At 45.1% G+C, this 18265-nt stretch overlaps 1 protein-coding gene across 1 annotated transcript in view; it reads right to left on the bottom strand.

The window, feature by feature from the left end:
• The window catches only part of GAP43 (growth associated protein 43), a 57251-nt gene that overhangs the window by 6833 nt on the left and 32153 nt on the right, over positions 1-18265 (bottom strand). The window lies entirely within an intron of this gene.

Raw genomic sequence — 18265 nt, 5'->3', positions numbered from 1 at the left:
GAGTTTCTCCTGCCCAGCTCTGACCAGGGTACACTAACATGTCCCCAGCCTCTTTCAGAAACAGTGCATGTACTGTGTGGATTGCTTTTTACAGGACAAGGTGGTGGACCCAGGTCTGCAGAGCTGTAAGATAGAATAATGCACAAAGGCCTTAGTGCACTGTAGCGACTGGTCTCCTCCATTGCCATCTCCCCCTTTACCTCACTGGGTCCCAGTCCCACACATACAGAGCCCATGGAGAGATCAAGCAAGCAGCAATCCAGACTTGGGATGAAGAACAGGGGAAAGAAACACTTGGGATACAGGGAACAGGGAAAAGAAACAAGCACTGAAGGAGGAGGGAGTGATGTGGGACAGACCATACATACTGTACCCATCTCATTCAGAGCCTGTGGGTTCCCTGCACAGTTCCTGGCATCTCTGATGGGCTATCAAACTACATTGTACCAGCAAATAAAATGAGCCAGGGGCTGCTGCCTGGCCCCAAGGCTGACTGGCACCACCAGCTTATGTCCATATGGCTAAACTCTCTTCTTCTCCCGAACAGGGTAGGTGTGTCTGGGGCCTGTCTGATGCAAAGCTGCTTGGTGTACACAAAAATCACACCAGGGCCTGTGCTGTCAGCCTAACAATGAGGATGTTCAGTAGCCAGTGTTTAGTTTGTAAGGAGTAGCATCCTCATACCCATGTTTCAGGAGAATGCTAATTGGGATGTGAAAATTTCCTTACTGACACCATTCATGCATTTTGGCATGGTTCATTTGATGCCATCAGATGGCAGACTTGTATTTGCTTCTGGCAGCAGGTGCTACATTCCTATTTCCCTCCTCCCCTCAGCTCTTTTAGCCTAGGTTTTAAACATGTTCCTAAGCACCACTTCCTTATGAATCACCTTTAAGTTGTGTGCAACTTTCCATTCTGAATCATCTTCATTAAAGGCTTTGCTTCTGGACCTTCAAATACTTTTAATCTTAGTAAATTCTGACTGCTGATTTTCTGGAAGGAAAAATTTCTGTGGGAACACCCCCACGGCCTCAGCCTCTGCATCTGCAAACCCCCTGTCAGCAAAAACATCTGTGGACTTTCCTTCCCTTGATACAGAACAGCTAAGCACGATGCTATTCAAGGACTCCATCTATATCTGGTACAGCTACCACCACAGACCAGATACAAAATAGGCTACTGATTAAAATACGATCATAACAAGTATCATTGGGAGGCAAAGCTTGGCCTACTTTTTTAATTTTCCTGAATGACTTGATCCCTGGGAGGGAGGAGAGTCCCTTTAATGCTGCTCGTCAAGGCATTCATAGCAGGAGACACACTGAATTACGAAGCTGAGAGTAGAATCCCAGTGTGCAACCATCTACCCCTAAATTTGAGTGAAAAGATTATTGTTAGCCAGCAGCAAAGTCTGATTTCTTACATGGCTCTGACAGATTCTAGTAAGACAGAATTTCTGGGGTTTTCTCACATAAATGGAAATGAGTGAAAGAGCAACAAAGAGACATAACGTGGCTTCAGGAGCCCAAGTCTGACACTGTTTTTCATTGTGTTTAAAACTTTTTGGGTCTTCCTACCAAAAAATACGCACAGATTTTAGCCAGCAGTCTCACAGCCCCCTCAGGACAGCACAACAGACAGGCACATAACACAGCAAGCACAGGGATGGACAGACAGACACTGGGAGTCCTGCTCATCTGCTGCACTACCAAGTCACACAGACGCCCTGGTTAATCAGCAGCTGAAAGTGGCGTCCAGCTCCTACAGTGATGAGCCCTTGACAGCACTCCAGGAAGGATGGACAGCAAATCTGCTCACACTCAATGTGGAGGAGCTGGCAGTGATGTTGGTTCGCTCCCAGTGTTCCCATGCTGCCCTTGCTCTTAGGATAAGCAGGCAAGTTGAAACACAATTTTCTGCCATGTTCTATTCCCTGTTAACTCACCACAGTGGCAAATCTAATTTCCAAGGAGTACCCATGGCGCCTGGAGATCCCTGACTGGCAGAGGAACTGCACAGAGGTGCCTCACTGTCCCCATTAATGTTCTCTGGGGAGCAGATAGTGGCAGGCTGATGACTCTCTGCTGAAGAAGGCCAGAGACTGCACTGATTTCTGCCATGGATGAAACAGACTGGACTAACAAGGATTATGGAGCAGCAGGAACAATTTAAGGTCACTTCATCACATATTCAAGTCAACAGAGAGGGATCATACAACTCAAATGCTGGACTGTGCATATTCCAAGTATAAACAAGAACTCTAGCTTTTTGAATAAGAATTCTCACACAAAATTCAGTGAATCACTCTCCTTCTTTTCTCTTGAAAAGCTTTAAGGGGAAAGACTCTATGGTACTGCTACACCCTGCTAAGCTATGTCTTATTTCCTAGCAGCTTTACCAGCACTTCATTGATCTTTGGGATGAGGGAAAAGAAGCAACCTGGTGTTATTATGTAGTAATGAACTGTACCAAGAAGCAATATCATGAAGGAAAAAAGAATTCAGCTCAGAAAAAAAAAGAAGAAAAAAAAAGAAAGGAAAATCAAGTCAAGCAGTGGCACTGCTAAACCAGAGCAGTAAAAAGAAGAGGATCCACTCTGCGCAGTGGGGGCAATGCACCACAACCCCAGTGACATCAGGGCCAGTAAAGAGCAGCTTCTGATTCATGAGAAAAGGTGAGGCATTTTATCTGACTCACCAGTTTGTCTGATGCAGGCTATTTCTGCAGCATGTTTTCTGGGCTTTCTCCAGCCTTGTTTTCAGTGTCCCAGCAAAGGAGGGCAGAGTATCCCCAGGGAGATTAGCAGAAAACTGTCCTGGGAATTCCATACATCAGAGAGACTATCTCTTACACTGCTTTTTACCCAGTACTAGTCTTGATTTTCCATTTTTTTTAACTCTGGGATATCATACCTTTGGGTTTGCAGAGGACAAATACCATTATACAGCCAGAACTGCAGAGTTTGGGCATTTTTCATTCACTTTGTACTTTGTTGCAAAGGTGACAAAAAAGTGGTTGAGAATTCAGGCCATTCCCTGCTTGAGGAACAAAAGCATTTCATCCTGGGTAGCCAAACTTCTACCTGTCTAAAGCTGCCTCCCTTCTGAACATGCCAGCACTGTGGGATCTCCTCCTGCCTGCACAATCAGAGCCCCCTGTGTCCACTTGCAAGGGAGAGAATAAGCAGGAAGCAATGAGCTCTTTCGTCAGGTGGGCCTGGACTGGGGCAGCATCAGTGTGCACGTGGTGACATCATGAAATGAGAAAGCTGAAGTCAGAGTGGATGGACATCTCACCTAACTTCAGATACCTACAGAGAGATATATGCAGCTGATCTTCTCATCCTCTCCTTCCTTCCTAATTAGTGGAAATAAATAGGACATGTCTAAGAGTCTCTTAACCTGTCTTATTTGGAGGCCTACTTTAGGACAAATTGCAGCCCGGGAATATCTACACCTGCAGCAAGCCAAGGTGGAGACATTCACATTTGTTCTAGAGCACTCCAGCTACAAAGCAAAAAGAAAGATCCAAACTCGGAAAATGATAGAGTAAATGAGGAGGGGAGAGGGAGACGTAATATAAAGCAAAAAAACCCCCAACTTGGGGGGGGGGGGGGGGGGGGGGGCAAAACCAATTCAGTCCTGAAGGGAAAAGCAAGAATGGCTGGGTCAGAAAGCTAAAAAAAAATCACCTCAAACTAACAAAAAGACCAACCTAGTTTGTGCTTGCAATGACCACCCTTATGGTTCTTTTAATGCACACCAGTCATCACTTGCACTGTTTGTGGTTACTCCAGTCCTGTGGTCCCACTCTTCTAGCTCTAAGATTTTAGTTTGCCTTTTTATTTCAATCTTTTCTGCAGTCCAGATCATCTTATAGCATAAGATAATTTTGCCAAAGAGACAGGCATCTGTGAGCTGAGCTGCCACTGTTCTCACTTCCATTTAGCTCTCTGGATAGTGCAGTCAAGTTGAGAAACCCTTTGGGCAGCCTTGGACAAACCTTAAGCCATCACTCCAGAATTGTTTAAGGGTAGAGCTGCACGGTGGGATAGGCTGATGTGTGTTTCCCAGCTGAAGGGCCTGTGTCAAAGGGAGGCTTTATACCTACACCTCCAGCTGGCACCTGCTGGGAAACACCATGGAAGTGAGATATGGAGCCTCACTGCAATAGGGTCTTAAAGAGCTCCTGCTCCTCAGCACTCCACTTATTTCCTGGAAAGGGTGAGAGTCGTGTCTGTGAGCCCTGCTGGGGGAGCAAACGCCTGGAACATGTGCAGCCCTGGCTGCTGTGGAGCTGAGGCAGGCACGCAGGCAGCAGCCCTGCTGGATGGTGGTGCCTCCAGCTGCCTCTGCCGACGCTGTGCTCTAATGGCTGAGCGTGCAGGCTCCCCTCCAAGTCTCTCCACTGCCCTACATTAGTGAAATTAGGTTGAGTGGATTTCCGGGTAAAACACTGTCTCTTGGGACCTGCCCAGCTCCCGTCTGACTTGCCAAGATTAATTAAATCAGAGCAGACATCAGCTTATGACCACAGCAGCAGCAACCTCTCTGATGATCTTTTCTTTTGTGACTGGTGGCTTGGGTTTTGTTTTTCTTTTTGTCTCTATTCCACTGCAGATCTTTCAATTACCACAGCCAATGCCAAGAGATGAGAAATTGCACAACACTCTGGGATTCTAACATAGATGCAGAGATTTTGCTTTTGCTGCTTTCTCAGTGTTTGCATAATTATTGCTGATATTGATTGTGCAGCTAGAGCTCTCCTGTGCATTCATGCTGAAGAACTGCCCAAATCTACTCAGATGCTGCTCTGTCTAGCATTTGTCGTGCTTCCTCCTTTCTCTGTCCTTTGCCAGCTACAGCTTGGGCAGCAATGGAACTGAAAACCTGTTCCTCATCCGGTCGTCACTCTGCTTCCGAATATTAGTCTGGGCTTTCCTGTCCTGTTATATACAGATCTCACATGACCTAGAGATGACTCTACTTTTTTTTTTTTTTTTTTTTTTTTTTTTTCTTTTGAGGATAAGGAGCACTGGAAAGCCTCATTTTAAATCCCTGCCCCTGAGCATCTCCTAGTTTTAATGACATTTGGATCCAGATTTGGATCCAGGCTTCACAGCTTGATTCATCTGTCCCAATCCATCTGTCCTTCTAGCCAGCCAGAAGTCTATTCCAGGCAGACGATGGTAGGTCTGAGACTGCTGAAACAAGACACACTTCAGGTTCAGAGCTGTTGGTTACACAGTTCTCTTTCTGATCCATGTTAGCCCATTGCAGTCAGCCCTATTATGCATCATGCAGAGCTAAAATCCTTCACCCTCCAGACTTACTGCTTCTGAAAACTGGTAGATTTATGCTGTCCCAGCTGAACACCAAGAAATGAAGGAATCGGGTATTTCACAGAAGTAGCTGTGTCTGGTCCAGGGTAGTGACTTGTATGATTTCTCCCAAATCCCTGGTGAATCCCTCACTCAGTAGAGACAGACCCACGGTACTGACTCCTGCAGCCCTGGGGGTCCTGGTGAGCACATGGCACCTGGGAGATCTGCAAACCCTGCAACAAGCTGGTGGGGAGGAATGACCCCAGTGCAAGTAGCAGGCAGGAGGTCCAGGGAAGTCACCTAATAATTACTGGAAAGGAGCAAGCAAATCAGCCTGTTAAGGTTGAAACAATAATGCTGATATGGCCCCAATACATGGTAGCTTGGGCCTCCTATTCCTGCACCACCCCATCTTTTTCCAGAACCATATAAGAATTGTTCAGTTGCCCTAGCAGTGAGGAAAAAAACCCAAAAAACTACAACTTCTGCAAGTCCCATAAGCTGGTAACTTTGATCCAAGCTTGGATATCTGCCTCTTTTTCTGATCCTGCTAAATCCTCAGAGGACAGCCAGACACAGTTCTGTCACCCCAGCTGCCCTTGCACTTTGTCAGGGTGAAGAGCCAGTGGCTTAGGGATTTCCTTCTCATCCCACGCCATGCCTTTCCCCCTCCAGCACCACCATGGAAATCCAAGCCTGCACTGGCATCCATGTGTGCAGTAGAGGGAAAGGGAGGGAATGGTGGGAGAGCTGCTCAGGGTGTGCAGCAGTGGGGAGGGGGTGTTGAGGGGAGTCAGGCTCACAGCTCCATTGCAAAGCATCTTTCACAGTGTCTAGACACCAGCTGCTGGGTTGCCGAGGAAACTCCCCAACTTCGGCTGAGGGAAGGGAGCATTGAGGTCTCCAGAGAAATGGGAGTGATGGAGAGAGAAAAAGGAGGATGTGAGGTGTTAACCCTGTTAGAACTACATTTGCAAATATTCTTCCATCTTGGAGAACGGGAAAGAAGCTTCTCTCTTTTTTCCACTGCTGTTTCTTTCCCACATCCATGGATGCAGCCAGGCATGGAAGCTGAGAAAAACTACATGCCTACTGCTGACTGTTCATTTATCACTGCCTATCACCAGCACTTTTGTCCCGAACTCCCTTCCTACTGTACCCAAAACTGGGCAATTTTGATCAGCTACAACTGGAAGAAGCCCTACCAGAGTGGTTAGGTTTTCAGACAGCAAGATCTCCTTTAGCAAGGCCAGTGCCTTGGCCACTGTCACACTTCAAGCAAAGGCAGCTGCAGAGAAGACAGAGTGCTCCACCTGGCAGCAGTGTCATCTGTCACAGTGCTTCTGTGGGGATGCTCTGTCACACCAGAAAGTGGTGGGCAGGTGGGAGACTGTGTAGAACAGTGGCCAAAGGCAAGGTAAAAGAGCTCTTTCAGGATGAGATGCCTTAGAGGCAGATATTTTATATTGACATTGAGTGGCCTCCTACCAAACTGCATCAAAGGTGCTGTGACCTCAACAGACCTCCACCAGGGTTCCATGGTCTTCACAGCCAGGGAACTTGAAGGGGAGAAATGGGAAGTGACTTGTGCAGGGTGTCCCCAGCCATCAGCTGGGATCAGAGTTCATCTGATGAATAATCAGGTGCTCAGCTGTCCTGATGAACCAGAAGGGCTCCCTCCAGGAGTGGTTCTGAGCTACCAGCCCCTCTATCTCCTGCATTCATTACTTCACCTGAGGAAAACCTTAGAAAAAATTACCCATAAATTGTTCTTTACTCCTCTTCTCCCCTGCCGCTGTTGATCTCACATAGATCCTGTAGACCAGAAAGGGCACTCTTTAAATACCTTATGATTCAAAGAGCTTGAATATAGAGGTTTTAACTTCCTTCCAGCTGTGGAATGTAACAGTTCACAGCTGCTCTTGGCATATGTATTGGAAAAACAGGATGTACCTATCTCATGCAACAGCATTTTTTTGTGTCACCCATCTTTTCTCCTTTGCTGGTTTAAGTTCTGAAGGATGGTTTAGAAAGAGAGTGCATATGAGGGGACAGAGGAATAAGGTCTTTCTGAGACACATCCATTTATTCTTTAGCTTCTTTAGAACAACTGCCCTATGAGATTATAGGGGAGAAATCAGAAGAAAGGTAAGAAGAAATTGAAATACCCTGAATAGATATAGGCCAATTGAACTTTATTGAAGTGACAGATAGATTTTTCTACAGCCAGGATATTCCTAGCAAAGTAATTAATTCATGGAATGAAGCTTACAGCCCTTTGTGGATGGAGGTTTGAATTTGGAGAGGCCAAGCAGATGTACAGAGAATAGCACAGCAAGTGACAGAAGTTTGACAGACAGATCAGGTCCTCAGAGGTCCCATCTCAGCCCATCTCACAGCTCTGCTGAGAAGCCTGGCAATGGTGGCAGGATGAGTAAGGGGATAAAAATGAACCTGAAACTGTGGCAGACTGCTGATCCTGAAATAAAGAGGGTTAAGAAGAGGAAGGAAACGTGCGGAGCATTAGAGCCTTTGGGTTCTCCATCTACAGCTCCCACCTCCTCACACAGGACTGACTGTGAAGCTCTTCTCCTCCCCTTCCCCAGCAAAACTGGCTAGGGAAAAGAAACTGAAGGAGGAAATCTTCTGTAATTGCGGCAAAATGGTCTAGAAATTCCTTCAGTGCATCCAGAATTAATGTGCTGCTCCTCCCCTCATACTCCTCCCCCTTCAGCTGTCGGTGGCAGGAAAACAAATTGCTGCAGCCCTTACTACAAACCATGCTCCCGCCTCCCTTCCCCCAGCCCAAAAGACATGTGCCATTCATAAGCTGCCTGACTGCTGGTCTCCATTATTAAAGCCTAGAAGACTGATAAATTGGGGATTCATGGAGCCTGCAAGCCTCCAACAACCACATTGCCATGGAAACCAGAGGCAGCCTCCATCTCCAGCAGAAATGATATTGATCTAGCTGAAGGCAGGGAATTACAATCAAGGGGAGGATATAAAATGTCTCTTTTTCTTCCCTTTGCCATCCTCCCATTTCGAGTTTAAATGAAGGAGAAATTTCATTTAGAGATCATTAGTTTGTTTCTGTCCATCATCATACACCAAGGCTCTGCAAATTGGATGCTAAAATTATTAAATGCCTGTTGTCAGGCTTTCCACAGCCATCTTCTTGATAACTGTCCCCAGCAGCTGCAACATCAACACCACCAGTTCTTTGCATCAAAGAAATTACTAGTATTTCTCAAACGCACGGCTGGTGCACACCCATAGAATCCCAATGTGTTTTGTGCAGGATAATACACAGGCACTGCTCTCCAGAAGGCAGTTTAGGCTTCATGCTGTACCCAGAGAAACTCCTGGGAGCCTTTGCTTTTCATTTCATCACGAGGAGGCTTGAGAGCCCAGACATAGGAAGAGGCATTTTGAACTGCAAACACTTGTAGGAAAAACCCCATTTTGAGACATCAGAGCGGCATTTGTGGTGCAGAGCAATTCTCCCCTCTTCTTGAAATCCCTTGTCTGGGACTGCTTAACAGCTGCTTTCCTGATGATGGAAAGATCAGAAGTCGCAGTGCCTGTCCTGCAAAACTGGGTAGGCAGCTGGTACTTTCCCCAGATTATATAAAGGCCAGCTCCTCCTGGTTTGACTTAAGGCAAGGGGTTGGGCTGTGTAGTCGTTCCTTCTGCCCGAAGAAATCTGTGAACACAGGTGTGTAATGCTTGCCCAGTAAGTGGTCAGCTCCACAGAAAAGGAGGTGTAGGGCAGCCCTGAGCCTGGCACTGGCCATTTTCAAAGAGCCTAGCTGTATAGCTGGAAGGAAGGGAGGAATTGTCTGGAAAAAATCTCATGAGTGCTCTTATTGCCAGCACCAGTCTTCTCTGTGAAGGTGGCAGCAGTTTGCATCAGTAATTCTGATTTTAATTCAAATTTGGCAAGCTCTGGTTTATTTTTGACCAGTTTGAGAGCTGTTTCTCCCAGTTGGAGAGGGACTGTTGAGTCTCTGAACTCTCTGAGTGCTGAGCCAAGCGAACCGGTGCAGCTGTCCCACAGTAGCCATCTCGGTTTAATTGGCTTTTCACAATCACAATTCCATCAGGCAGATAATGAATTCAGCCATGACATGAGGGCACTTGGTGGGACAGCTGCAAGTGCTGGGGAAACCACCTAGGGGCACAGCCAGGCATCCCCATGCCCTGTGCACAGCCAGCTGCGCCATAGCCAGGATGCACCACCTCTCTGGAGCAGCAGGAATGTCTGGGTTGTACAGCTCCCCAGTACTGTCCACTATGGTGGAAAAACATACCCTTACAGGGGGCTAAGACAGTCCTTTGCTGAGCTAGTCTGCAGTGACAAGGCTTCTTTTCCTCATCAAAGGACATTTTCCTTGGCCCTGACTCAGCTGTGGGACCAAGCAGTAGCTGCTCCTCCACCATCCCGTGTGCAGCCAAAGTCTGCCATGAAGCCTGGATCTGCACAGGTCCATGGAAGCTGCCACTTACCACAGCTTCCACGTGCAGAGTTTGCACGTTTTTGGCCAGGGTGGAGCAGCACATAATCTTGGCTAAGGACCATAATTTGGACAACAGTGGTCACAAGGAGAGGGCCTGATATGAGGCATGAACTCATCAGGCCTGAGCTGCTCTGACATTGCTCTGAAATTGCACTGAGGCATAGGAAGTGGCACCCCACCATTTTGTGCTCTTATTGTCTACTCCTGCTGATTTTATTTGCTATAAAGGTCCTTGGCTCGGGTCTTGCCTGCTGGTCACAGAGCAATGTTGTGAGGTATCCATGTGAATGAACACGTCTCTCTTACTCTTCCTCTCCTGCTGGAGCTGTTCCACTTCCATAAACCATTAAATATTTATTGGGCCAGAGGAAAACATTGACTCTGTAGACCTGTGGTGAGGGCACTCATCTGGAATAGGGGAGACCAAATGCCACATCCTGGCTCCAGCAACCAATAAATAATTTATACAAAGTGGAAAAGCTCCAGCAGGAGGGATCAGGGGAAAATGTGTCCAGCAGCCCAATGGCTCGCTTGCAAAGCTCAGTGGATTTCAGCTTTCTAGCATAAGGCTCCTGCCCCATTCAGGGAGGACCTGACCCTCACTTGCTAGCTACTCTAAGAGCAGGCAAAGATTTTCTTACCACTTCATTCTAAAAATCCCATAATTCTTAGTAATGGTATATAATATGTTTGGGTTTGAATAATTAAAAGGTGTTTTAATGAAAAAAAGATTATCACAGAAAAATTCCAATCTATCAGGACTCAGAAGCCCTGCACAGTTGTGGTTTGAACTGTGATCAGGCTTATCTCTTCTGTTTGGCAGAACCATGTCAATGTGTTTTGCTAGAAATGAGGCCAAGAAGTAGTTGCATGCTACATCAGTTAGGAGCATCTGGAATTTTCTTCTTCTTCCCTGATGTAAAAATCAGTGACTCCATCCATCTTTCTTGTAGTCATTTGGCTTCAGCAATGTAAAAGGTTTCTATCTTGAGGCACAAAAAACCATTTTCTTTCTCATTTTCTGTCTCTTTATTGAGTGCAGTGAACAGTGCTGGGTTAGTGTCTCTGGAGACCAAAGTCTGCTGCTCAGCAGCAGTGCTGAGCATTTCCTCCCTGTGCCTTCTTGGTGGGCCTCAGCTGTGTTTGGGAGAGGATGTCCCATGGACAAGAGGTCAAGCTTAGTCCAAACAGGCACCAGGCCTGGCCACACTGCTACGTCTCCCAACAAAGGCTTGGCAACAGTGCTGGGATGGCTTTGTGGAAACACATCTGCAACCCCAGAGATAGGCTTAAAGGCAGGTGCCAAACCTGTTTGCAGTGTTTGAACAGAGTTGCAAGATCAAGATGACACTCATGCCTCCTCGCTGTTTTGCAATAAAGAAGTTACCTCCTTTCACCACCTGGATCCCTGGTGTACCTGTTGAGTAATGGACTGTGAATGCAGACAAAGGGCCAGACAGAACTGCTGCTCCTATGAACTGCAGCAGCACAATGATCAGATCCCATGTGGGGGGGAATGTGGGGAATTTCTACCTCTTCTGGCAGCAAGGGAAAGCAGAGGACCAATGTTGCAAGATTGCCCTGAGTGCCTTCCAGGGGGACAAACACAGAGATCATTTGTGAGCAGATTTAAGATTAAGACACATTCCTTCAACTCACAAATATTTTTGAAGGGGGTAAAACCCAATCCCAGGGTTTGGTCTCCTCTGACATATTCCTTGTTTCAGCACTAGTGATCAGAGGTTATTCTGAACTGTCTGTGACATTGAGGCTGAAATCACAGGCGAAATTCCAGCCTTGCATAAGCAGAATAGGTAACACAGGATGTCTAAACTGAAATACAAACTCTTTTTTTTTTCTAAACCCACACTCAGTGGGGGAATGGAGTCCCATATGAATGTGAAAACTAGACCATTATGGACTTAGTCCACACAAGCTTGCATTCACACCTCCCTGTTAGAGGCTTGTGTCATTTACAAATCAATGTGTGCCCCAAGCTTTTAAGAACATCAAAGAGGTTTTTACAAGTACTTGCCACCACCCCAACTTTAAATTAATTTTACTTTATTTTATCTTCTGTCTCTTCAAGTGGTTATCAAGCAGTCTTTGAAACATTTTTCACAGCAGCAAAGACAGTTTTGTCAAAGTCAGTAGCACTGAGGAATGCTCCTGTATAATGGTGACCGCTCTTGTTCCTGCTCTCCTATCCCCTTCCCTGTACCTGCAATGCATTATCAGATATGGTTCTGTACAACTGCACCCACTTCAGCATTGGGATTTGGATGCTCTTCCAAATGTCAGAGAGATTTTCTTCTTCATTAAGCCCTGGAGGTTACAGGTAATGTCCAGTTATCATTACTAGCATTACCAATTACTGTGTTTTGCTGAAGGAAGATGGAGAGGCTGAATAGAGTCTTCCACCTTCTGCTTTCTTTCATAATGAAAGGAGGACTCATTTGCTATTGCCTCAAGGTACAGCTGGGAAGTCTGTCATTCTTTGAACACTGGCTAATTGGGACCTTATGACCTTTATCTAAGACTTATTTGCATGAAGCACTGAGTCTCACTTTTCTGGTCATTAGGGGAACAGCATTTTCCTTTACATCCCTGGACCCTGTCCAGCTTTCCATAGCTCTTTTCCTGACTACACTACAGCCTGGCGAAGGGCAGGTGTCCAAGGTGGATTCCTGACTGCCAGGACTTCAGCTGAGATTTTCCACTCTGTTCCAATGTCCCATGCTGACACTGATGTAGTTAAGGACACAGCAAGAAAAAATAAACATTTCACCAATTTACATTTGGTGATTATATAACCTAGGCTCTTAAATGGTACAGGCCATTAGAGCTAAAGGAAATGTAAAGGGAGCCTTTGGCAGGGAATACAGAAGTAGGAAAGAAGTCACAGTTCTAGTAACCTGCAAAATCAAACTGGACTCTTCTTCAAAGAACAGCAAAGCACACAATAGCAGTACTCTCCAGCATTTGGGTTTCCAACATACATTATTTTTAATATCTCGTCTATTTTCTGCCTGAAAGATATCCAGAGAGGAAAGGTAGGAAATGAGGAAGCCCTTCTTTAAATCAAGCTTGCAGCATGAATGTAGTCTTGAGAAATACTGTGTCTAGAAACCTGTTCAAATTGAGCTTGTGTAATATGGTCTTTCACAGGTCTATTGGAGGTCCAGCACTGGAGGTGGAAACTATCCCACAAAGCTGATGCCAGTGGCTTGACTTGTAAGCCTTCTGTCACTGCTTACATTTTCCTTGGTTCTCTTGGCCACTGCCCAGTCTCACAGAACATCATATGGCTAAATAAAATATTTCAGTAGTGTCTTTACAAAAAGAGTCATTGCAGTCATCTGTGCTCATACAGTAGCTGTCTGCAAAAAAGGAAAGAGTCTGGTGTATGCAAGGACTGGGATGAGGAACAAAACAGAAGAAATAATGCCCTTTGGAAATGTGTAAAAAGTTAAAGCTTTTTTGGACTAATGTGAAGACTATCTGTCATTCCATCTCATAAAATAGATTTGCAGATTTGAAAGGAGTGCAGAGAATAGCAACAGAGCTCCTAAAAAGCATGGGAATAATGTAATGTCAAAAGCACTGCTTGTGTTTTCTTCAGGAAGGAGATGAACAGCAAAGGCTATGAGACTATGCCCTCTGTGCATAAATGCATACTGTATGATGCTATTTACCATAATCAAAGGCATGAATAGGACTATCACAAGCTTTTGCTGTTTCTGTGACATAGCACGAGTACAGAAAGATATTTAAGGCAATGGTGGCCAATTTGTCACTGAACTTTATGGCCATTGTACAGCTGGTTGGAGTTGATACTTAATCAGATATTTTGTGTGCATACACAGACACACATATATGCCATACAACACCACAGTTATATTTAGTATCAAAAGAGAGAATACGTCATGCTTTACCTGTTAAACCAGGTCTTAGACAGTAGAAGACAGGGATGAGTCCCAACAGCAGAGAAGCAGTTTACCCTGGATCTGCCCATAGCAGTGCTTTGTGCTGGCCACAGAGAACAGTGCAATAAATGGATGTTAGCTCTGACCTAGATTGGCAATTTCTGTGTTCCTCTACCAGTTATTTGCATGGATCCTTGTGAGTGCAACTTCACCTTGCCAGAGTCCCTGAAATTTCCACAGAGATTGGAAGTGATCACTGCACTTACATTGATAATCCAGTATTAATGCACCTATTAAATAGCTCTTGAGGAATGTCTAACTAATCTGACTGTGCTGACCCGGTGAACTTTACAAATCCTTTTCCTCTGCATATGGCAGTCATCTGTACCACAGAGTCAGTATTTCTACTTTTGAGTTTCAGCTCCCTGGAGCTGTAAATCCCAGCTGATATTCTGCAAGTTCATATGTATCTGAAAAGTCCAGCCTACTTGATCCTAGTGTAAAGAGATGACACTGGCAGTGGTGCAGAGCACTTCTGGCATCTACAGCAAACAGTCATCAGTTAAATTTCACTGTCTATCTGTCCAGACTGTCCACAGGTCTGCTATTTGAGCCTTTCTCAGTAGAAATTTAGTTTTTCATTTATGACAGAAAGCCTTCTTCCCATGGAGCATATTCTGAAGATGATCTGAAGGCAGATGCAGTGGGACACTGTGGAAAACATCATAATGAGAGTGATTTAGAGCAAAATCTAGGTGGAGTTTGACCACTGCTCTTGGCTGTAGAGAGCCATGTGTTAGCATGAGTGACTACTGTACAACACGGCACACACTGTGACACTAGCAGGCACTGCCCTAAACATTGTCACCTGTACGTGTGGTTTGGAAGAGCAACAGCTATAGCTGCCAACCAGAAGGGGTGAAAGATTGCTGTCACCTTTCCTGTAATTTGCAGCCTTCACAAAATAAGCAGTGACTCCAGTAACCAGCCTTGAGTGTCCATGCAGTCCTTACCGAGGTTCCAGAAAAACTGGTACCTCTTAGGTATGAAGGAGTGGTTACCTTGCTCTCCTTAAGGGGCCTTTTCCTGAGCTGGCTCACACCAACAGGGAGGCACAGTAAATATGCTTAATGTCACCTATGATTTCATTAAAAAAGGTCAAGCACTGCTTTTCCACTGGCCCACTAGTGCAGTTCCCACCTCTACAGGGCACCTCATTAGGAACAGCAGACCTGAGGCTTACAAGGGACAAGAGACAATATTGCACTGCAATAGAGGAGGAAATTCTGCACCTTTATCAGGTTATGTGTAAGAAAATTGTGACATTCCAACCTGCCCCTCACATGGATGTTTGCACCACTGCAAACCCAGCTATGAAAGAGGCGATGTTTATACCCATGTAGACACAATGCAAAGAATAAAATTTCAGAGCAACTGGGCACTAGACACAGACTTCATACTTCAGCATGTGTCAGGTAATCTAAACTGCATTTATATAGTCTTTGTTGCTGAAGTAGCACTACACAAAAAAAACCCAAAAACATTGCCATGGTTGCTTAGAGTCGCTCCCTTTGGGGCAGTCATGGAAAGACTGTTGTATTTGCATTGCTTTCCTTGGCTATCAGGTGTAGCAGCAGAGATAAGCTCCCTTGAACAGGAATGGCTGGGAGGTTGTTCTGCCTCATGCCAGCTACTCGTGAGCCAAAGCTGAGATTCCAAGCCACACAGCTGCAGTCCTCTCGCATAGTGCAGGTTGCACATTCTGGCTGCTACAAGACAACAGACTCCCTTTCCAAATCTTTATACAGCCAGTGCTCCCTAAGTGCAGCAAGTATTGTCCTTCCATCAATATGGGGACTGAACAGAAAACAAAGAACTGATTCAACTGTGAACCATGAAAAAGGATCCACAGGGACTTGCTCTCTCTGAGGAAGTGAAGGGAAGATGGTGCCTCCCAGTGCTCCTTCCTTGCAGGATACAGGGCCCTGAGGGAACTGCTAGCCCACTTACATGCAAAGCGCTTGTCACCTGGCTGATTTTTCATTTCAGCTGTGAAGCTGCTCCATTGTAAAGCTATTTCATGAAGCAGGAAAAGCATTCTTCACTTCCCAACAAAAGAAAATCCGTTTGTTTCCTTAGGCACAATTTACTCTTTCACGTTTCTGGGCTTTGTAGTCTTACCTGACAATCTGGGAGTGCTTTGATGTGAGAGCCAACCCAATTTGGAGGTGAGACTCGAAAACTTGTGAAAAGTACAAATCAAATCTAACACTGTGTGACATTCACCTCCTCTCCTCCCTGGGAGGACATCATAGCTCCTCTTCTTCCATGGTCTGCTGTGCTGGATGCTGATCTCATTTCACAGCTGCACTACCAGACTCTTTCCAGTAACCTTCATGGAGACGCTCTGGATTTAAGCCAATGCAACCACGATTAGAACGAGTCTCACTTCCTCATCCATATGCAATGTATAAGTTCCCCCCATCACTTTTGGATTCGGTCCTGTTGAGTAGGCTGGCATCTGAGGGAGCCTATTTAAGCATCATACCAATATGAAAGAGCTAAAAGCTGGATTATAAGAAGAAAACCTATAAATCTAACTCTTGACAAGGATGCTCAGATGTCAAGACAACTTGTTGGCATTCCTGCCATCCACCAAAAGACATGAAGAGGTTTGAGAGATCATCCTTCTTACATCAACCCTTCAATGCCACTGAAAAAAGCCCACTGACTAATTTCATGCCTTACCCACGTTGGAATCCACCTCATTCTTACTTTTACATACACTGAGGATGTAGGCAGTAGGAACTGCCCTACTGTATGACTGGGAATGCCTGGGGTCCCAGAACAACCACCATTGGATACAGGACAGTTGTTTGAAGTCGTTTTCTAGGCCATTACCAAAAGACAGATAGAGCATGTAGAACTGAATAACAAGGAGAGAGGTGAGGACTGTAAGGGGAATTACTGACTGGTACAAAAACTCCCCACTCCAGAAATATTAAGCATTAAAAATTGTGCAGTGCTCTTTATCAGGTTAGGTATTGCTTTCCCCACACCCTATCTTTTTCTGCCCTGCCCTTAGATAAAGGCAAAAATCCCTCCTGGGTATGAATTAAATGCCCTTGCCTTTTGCTTTGCTTGCACCAGGGAAGGTATCAACAGATAGCATGATACAGCCATTGTAGTAAAATTCAAGGCAGATGAGCATCACCACCCCAAGGCAGCACGGTCAGCATGCCTCAGGGTAGTAGCAGCCAAGCATGCCATGGCAACCAGCCAACTGGTGACACTGGCCAGGAGCCAATTCAATTTATGTTTGGCAGCCTGACACTGCACACTTCTGTGCCAGTCTTCAATCGCAGAAACGAAAAGAGGTGACCTTTGAAGGCCAAGGGGACAGATGAAGCTGAAAGAGGATCGATCTGTCCCTGGGCTGGAGGATCACCAAAGTGGCAGATGTCCCCTCTTTCATGAATGACCATCACAGTCACACCAGCAACCACCAGTGCTGTGTTGGCCAGGGAAAGGCTGGGAGAAAGGTTGAGACCTGGCAAATGTGTTTAAGTCTATGGAAAGAGTAAGTAACAAGAGAGACAGAGAGCTTTAAAGATATGAGAGACTAATAGGAGGAAGATGGTAAAAAGAAAACACAGGCTTTCTGTCAGGAAAAATTTCCTCTCTGTGAAGAATTTTGTCCTGTGATGATGCTCTTAAGAGGAATATTCTGTGTTGCAGAGCACAGCCTGGAATCCTCAGAGAGATGTACAAGGAGACCTATTTAATCTTTTTTGCATTTCTTTCTTGGATGACTCTGGGGTCACTTAGCCAGCTGTTCAGGTTTGTGACTGGAAGGCTGATATAATACTGGAATAGGAATTCAAGAAAAATCTATATTCATTAACATTTTAAAGAGGCTATCAGCTTGACTCTGGCCACACACCTTCCATGTTTGCTTTCTGCAAACATTGCTAAGCTTGAGTGTTACTGCATGCATACTGAATAAGTATAAATGGATGCACATAATGATCTTGAACACTCGATCACTGAAAACTCATTTTTAAATATATATTTGATTGTAGATTTTCTGGTTTCCTCTGTTGGCTAGATGTTTACATAAGTGATAGTATCACGTGCAAATGCATATTAAATTGTGCATTTTAAATGGCCACTTCAAATGATGTGTCCAAGAATGGTTGGCCAGTTTAAATAATGTTAGGACCAAGAGCATGGGGAGGATATCTGAAAATGATTCAGAATATTGTGTGGAAATAAACTATTTTTCCATGAGTTCCACTATTTTTTAAAAAAGTCAAAATAAATGAAAATTAAAATCAAATAGCTTGCTACTATAAATGTCCTACCTCCTTCCATTAGAGCAGATTAATCTAAATAAAAATGGAATGTCAATTCAAAGCAGAATCATTATAGCTTACGAAAAAGGCATCCCAGGTATTAAATAACAGGGAATTAGCATTCATTATCCTGTGTAC

Source organism: Ammospiza nelsoni, chromosome 2 (genome assembly GCF_027579445.1).
Source record: "Ammospiza nelsoni isolate bAmmNel1 chromosome 2, bAmmNel1.pri, whole genome shotgun sequence".
In the NCBI taxonomy this organism is placed as follows: Eukaryota; Metazoa; Chordata; class Aves; order Passeriformes; family Passerellidae; genus Ammospiza; species Ammospiza nelsoni.
The sequence above is the reverse complement of the archived record's forward strand: the minus strand, read 5'-3'. Positions and strand labels throughout refer to the sequence as shown.